We start from the raw sequence: 6,540 nt of genomic DNA on the forward strand, positions 1-6,540 counted from the left end.
TTTCATTTCCAAAATCACCGTAAGAGCTGAATAAAAGCAAACAAACAAATAAACATTAGACATCTGACTGCAAATTGTATATAAATGTCCATAACAATAAACTAATGAATTCACATTTGCAATCTAATTGGCTACACCATAAATAGTGTGGCAATAAATGAAGTGTTTAGTATGCAGGCTAATATAATAACTTTGAAGCTGTTTAGATTGAATGATATTAAGGCCCTGTTTACACGTACATGGTTATTTTGAAAAACGGAGACATTTCCCTTCGTTTGCACCCTTCGTTTACACGCAAACGGAGGATTCGCCAATGAAACCAATTCTTTCTAAAAACTCCGGCCAGAGTGGAGATTTTGAAAATCTTCGTTTGCACGTTTGCATGTAAACTGAGAAAAACAGAGTTTTAGGCAGTGACGTCACAGAATGTGACTATTTTCGGGATTCTGATTGACTAACCCCCAATTTCCACCAGATGCGTAACGGCTGCGGAACGGCTCCGCTGCGTGACAGCTCCGTGTTCCGTCGTCCGTCAATACCCACCAGGTCCGGATTTGTTGCGGAACGGCTGCGGTCATGACTGACAGCTGACGTCACGAGGACCCACGAGATCTCGCTAATTCACGTATGATCGCGCGATATATAGTTTCTATAAACAGAACGTTATGAGGAATGGTATATTATGACGTTTTCAAGGTGTAGTGTAGGGAAATATGATCCGCCATGATCACGGTGTATTTTATTTAGAAAATTAACCGGATCTTTTATTTTGTTTTGGTTTGTTCTGTTTTTTTGATCGACTTCCTGTCCTGCGCACTCTGCCCTGTAGTGCTGCGGAGCTCTCCGGCATCCGGCAAAAATAGAAGCTCTGCGTATCTGCTCCGGAGGGCTGCGGATCGCCGGAGTCGGAACGCAGCTGTACCGCATTCAGTGGAAATACACTCATTGACTTTAATGGAAACCTATTGACTCCGCCGCCGTGCCGGAGCCGTAACGCAGCCGTAACGCAGCCGGTGGAAATTGGGGGTTAGGTGGGCTTTGAGCTTCTCGTTACACTGCCACCTACAGGTTTAGCATCCTCTTGACAGCATATACACAGGTTCGTGTGCACAATGTTATTTTTGAAAACGAAGAGGGGTGAAATGTCCGTTTATGAAAATAGCCATCCACGTGTAAACGTAGCCTAAGAAGAGGATCTATGACCTCTGGAAGCATCTCTTTCAGTAGTTTAGTCGGTATAGGGTCTCACATACATGTTATCGATTTAGATGATTTAATGAGTTTAGTAAAATCTTCCTCTCTTATAGAAATGAATGAATCAAATTTGTCCTCAGGGACACTCTGGCGTGCACCATCCGAAGGATTACGCACTCTGAGTCCCAGTCTTTTTGCGCTATTATGTAGTTTGTTGGTTTGTATAACATGCAGAAAAATGTGTCACAGGGATATTATCTTCATCAAAAATGAAGGCAATAAAAAATGTATGTGGTTTCGTTTGACATTTTTTTTCGGAATGTTTACCTCAGCTGTTAGACGCCAGACTGACGCTATAAAGACGGAAGTGGATGCACGCACCACTTGTCTTTAGTTTCGGAGCCGATCGTTCTTTATGACAGTGTCTCTGAAGAGTGTTGATTTATTCAACAAGCGAGTGTGTCGGTGCTTCTGCTGGAAGTCTCTCCCGGTGCTGGTTGTTCTACAGCGCGAGTGCAGCGGTGGTCGTGAGCCTTCTGAGCTCTCAATTGCTGTTTTAACAGCATTCCTTTTGTGTTTGTCTGAAGGCCGGTTGAGGGCGGAGAAAGTGAGTGCTTCTCTGGTACAGGCTGCACACAGGACAGAACATCCCTGACAGGAATGTGTTGCTGCGATCATTCCCCCTGTGTGTTCCGGCACTGGTGAGAGTTTTTATTTCTTCAAAGAGCAACACGGGTGCATTTGCGCCTTTTTCAAGATGTCATTCCACCCGTGCGTTTCTGGATGCGGTCATTCCCTGTCCCCCTCTGACGTTCACAATAGTTGCATCACGTGTTGGGGTTTTTTTTTTTTTTTTAAAGGACCATGTACAATTTCCAACATAAATGTTACCATTTGATGCATTGTACCAGAGCACAGCACGGCTTACATACCAGGCTTACAGCACGCTGAAGCAGCTTTTGTGGACCGTTCATGTTCCCATTGGGAATATGACCATCTCGGTGCTGAGTTCGAGACTCGCCTTAGTCTGCAAAGGTGGAGTCCCCATTACCACAGCCTAGCCTAGATTAGCCGCTGCAGCTGCCGCTTGTCAATACGGGCAGCCATGACAGGCCGCCGGAACCGGCCTGATGTCGCACCGGAAATGTTTCCCCAGGGGAACTCGTTCCGCTCTTCAAGGTTCCCATTCATCACCCGGTGACAAAGAGATATTATGCAAGGTCAGCAATAGTACTCTGTGTGAAACAATGTATTAGCACTAACTCTGAAGTTCCTTATGAAGCAACTTTATCTCTAGTGCCAGTATTTTTTATTTATTTTTTACAGTGTACTAAGAGAATTTAAAGCTCATTTACCAGTAATGAAGGAGTTGATGCTACTGGTCCCTGGCTGTAGGTGTAAGGAAGAGCTGTCCCCAGGGATGCCCTTCACAATACAGTAGGTCAATTCAAATTCAACCCAAGGGCCAGCTCTTCCGTAGGGGTGTGACGTGGGTTTGCAGGACCACCAGCTGTTTGTTTTTTTGTTCAGCCTTTTTCTTGGTTGTTGTTATAAACAACTGCCTTTTTTGTTATAAATTAACTGCTTTTTAAAAGAGACTAAGAACAGTAGTAAAGATAACCATTTTGTAGAATATTCTTGTATTATAAGTAAGTAATTATGAAATTATTAAAATACTCCATCCCCAGACGGTCCAGCTGATCTGGGACCACTTCGGGGCCACCCAGATAGGTCGGTTTGCCTCTCTGGACTCGTCACATTGCCAGTTGTTTCATTCCCTGACCAAGGGGACCCTCGGCAGGGACGCGCTGGCACACAGAAGGTCTCGGTGCCTCCGCAAGTATGCGTTTCCCCCAGTGAGCCTTCTTGCACAGACACAGTGCAAAGTCATTGAGGAAGAGGAGCAGGTCTTGTTAGTTGCCCCTTATTGGCCCAAACGGACCTGGTTCCCCGAACTTACGCTCCTCTCGACAGCCCTTCCCTGGCCAATTCCTCTGAGAGAGGGCCTTCTCTCTCAGGGACGGGGCACCGTATGGCACCCGCGTCCAGACCTCTGGAAACTCCATGCGGAGGTTCTAGGTGATCTACCACAGTCAGTCGGAGACACCATCACTTCCGTGAGAGCACCCTCTACGAGGCATGCTTATGCCTTGAAGTTGAACCTATTCGTTGAATGGTGTTCTTCTCACTGAGAAGACCACCGAAGTTGCTCGATCGGCGCCATGCTTTCATTTCTGCAAGATGGGTTGGAGCGAGGGCTGTCTCCCTCCACCCTGTATGTTGCCTCTATTGCCGCACATCACGATGCAGTGGATGGGAGATCCGTGGGAAAGCACAACCTGATCGTCAGGTTCCTGAGGGGGGTGAGGAGACTGAACCTCGCGACCCCTCTATACCCTCTTGGGGCTTACTTCTGGTGCTATCCGCACTGCAGAGACCTCCCTTTGAGCCGCTACAGGCAGCTGAGTTAAAAGTCCTGTCTTTAATAACAGTTCTCCTGCTCGCTTTGGCCTCCATCAAGAGGGTAGGGGACCTGCACGCATTTTCGGTCGACGAATCGTGCCTGGAATTCGGGCCGGCTAACGCTCATGTTTTCCTGAGACCCTGGCTTGGATATGTGCCCAAGGTTTCCACTACTCCCTTTCGGGACCAGGTGGTGAACCTGCAAGCGCTGCCCCTGGAGGAGGCAGACCCAGTCCTGGCTTTTCTCTGTCCCGTACGTTCCTTGCGGTTATATGTGGACAGAACGTAAAGCCTCAGGACCTCAGATCAGCTCCTCATCTGTTACGGAGGCCAGCAGAAGGGAAAGGCTGTCTCCAAGCAGAGATTGGCCCACTGGATAGTGGATGCCATCATCTTATGAAGGATGCGTATGAATCCCAAGGTGTACCTTGTCCCCGGGACCGCTTCCTGGGCGCTGGTGCAAGGTGCCTCGCTTACAGATGCTTGTAGAGCTGCGGGCTGGGCGACACCTAACACATTCGCTAGAGTCTATAGCCTACGTGTCGAGCTGGATGCTTCCTGTGTGCTCTCTTCACATTGAAGCCAGTTAACACCGTAAGCCCCGCTCGATGTGTCGGCTTGCTGCACCATTCCCCTCCTATGGACTGGATACGTGTGCCATTCTGCTCCAATTGAGTTTCCCTTCGGCTGAACCCTGTTGAGCTCCTCCTTACCCCCTGCAGCATTGGACATGGCGGAGCATCCAATGCTAGGCTTACCACTCGTATGCACTGGTGGAACTTGTGCTAGACTGGGTCCATATGTTTTGATCCCTATGGCGATCCCATATGTGTATTCTTCCATGGTACAGCTCCCTGAGGTGAGCCCATGTCTTTCCCTTGGCAGAGTCCGCTCTGCCATCACTGTTCAGTTGATCCTCCCCCCTGTTATTGACTGGAGTCATCCCAGTGACATTCCATATGTTGTACTGCCCAATAATTCGCCCCGTCCATATGTGTATCTCCCACATTTCCCCCTTTCGGGCTGGATGTGGCTTCTGTAGCATCCATTCCTTCCATCGATAGGGCACCCTTTCCCAGTGTTATCCTACTGAGTCTACTGAGCGGGTCTTGCAGAACAGCAGTGACGTCCCTGGCCTAAGCCCTGTCCTATCACCGCCTCAAGATGCGGGACGTTCAGCAGGCTTTTGTCTAGGCACTAGAAGGTGGCAGCTCTAGCGGCGCTCTCCATAGTTGATCCCATCCCGAGTACGTCGACCGTGAACGAATGAAAGGGATCGTCTTGGTTGCGTATGCAACCCTCATTCCCTGAAGGAGGGAACAGAGTGACTCCCTTAGCCACTATTGCTGGACCACTGCTGACTCAGAGTTACGCTCGGCTCCTCAGCGAAAAACAAGTGGTGCGTGCATCCGCTTCCGTGTTTATACCCGTGCATGATGGCGGAGCGCATGATGCAACTCGCGTGAAGCTCGTTCTAACATGCTCAAAGATGACCCCATTCAGTCGACTATGTCTCCTTTCCCTCCTTCAGGGAACGAGGGTTGCATAGGCAACCAAGATGTTATTTTGCCTTTGGTTAAACTGAATCATCGAAGGATCATCATTACTGATTATTACTTTAATGCATTAATGCATTACTTTACTAGTTACTTAAAGATGCAGTCGGCAAGTCTGGCAGATTGGGTCGACTTAGCCAAAATTTTGAATGTTTACAACTCTCATGCCCCTCCCCCACTACCAGCGAGCACCCTCCCATCAAGGTCGTGCTTGTCAGTGCGTGTGTACCTGATTTTCTGTGAACGCATCCGTCTCTTCAGCATCGATCAACACCATGGACTCGGAGGTAGGCTGCCCTGGCTAATCTATCCATAGATAGCAATAACCGAGGAATTGGAAGCTTGTAAGTAGATTTTCTCTCTGCCATCATGCTTCATGCAATCTTCAGGCGAACTTCAGGCGTGGCGTGTGCATGTGTTATTGTAACGTGCGCGAGGGAGGGGGATCTGTGGCGTGTGCACGACCTGTGATTGACAGTCAGATCTCACACCCCCCTGTGCTGATTGGACCCAATGATCCGGGAGCGGTGGATTTTTGCAATACAAATAACACGCTCCAGGTGGAGTTAGAAGCTTGGGTTTTTTTCTAAAACCACCTTATTTATGTTGTTCTGTCAGATTATAGTGTCAATTTCACTGAATATGATCAAAAAAAATTTGCCGACGGCAGCTTTAAGTTCTTAGTTAAAGTAATCTGATTACGTAACTCAGGTTTACTTGTTCTGAGTTTCCCCCAACACCGTCCACCACGGAGGGGCTGACGCGAGGAGTACCAGATCCGAAAACCAGGTCCGGCTGAGCCAGTAAGGCGAAACCATCAAGACCTGCTCCTCTTCCACCCTGAACTTGTACAGTGTCTGTGTGAGTAGGCTCACTGGGGGAAATGCATATTTGCGTAGGTCCCGGGTCCAGCTGTGTGCAAAAGGATCTGTGCCAAGAGTCCCCTTGGTCAGGGAATCAAACATCTCGAATCAACTCCAGATATCTGGGGATGAAGTCTCCATTCTTTCTGGATACACTTCAGGACTTTTGTAGAATCTTGCACAGGTGTTAGGTGACGACTAGTCTCAGCCTCAGAAGTCACGCCTACGGACCGTTGGCTGAATACATATGGAACACTTTTTTTGTAAATACTTCTGGAGTTTCAAAGTCACAATCTGATTGATTGAATTCTAAAGGATGTCCGAGAGACGTGTGTGTCGCATTCTTTATCGGTCTGTCTGGAAACAAATGCGTGACGCCCAAAACCCCTTGTGGAAGAAGAAAGCCGTTGTGTTTACAACTGTGACAATGAGCGTTTACCAGGATCAACTAAAAGCTGGATTTT

Source organism: Abramis brama (genome assembly GCF_963993115.1).
Source record: "Abramis brama genome assembly, chromosome: 12".
NCBI lineage: Eukaryota > Metazoa > Chordata > Actinopteri > Cypriniformes > Leuciscidae > Abramis > Abramis brama.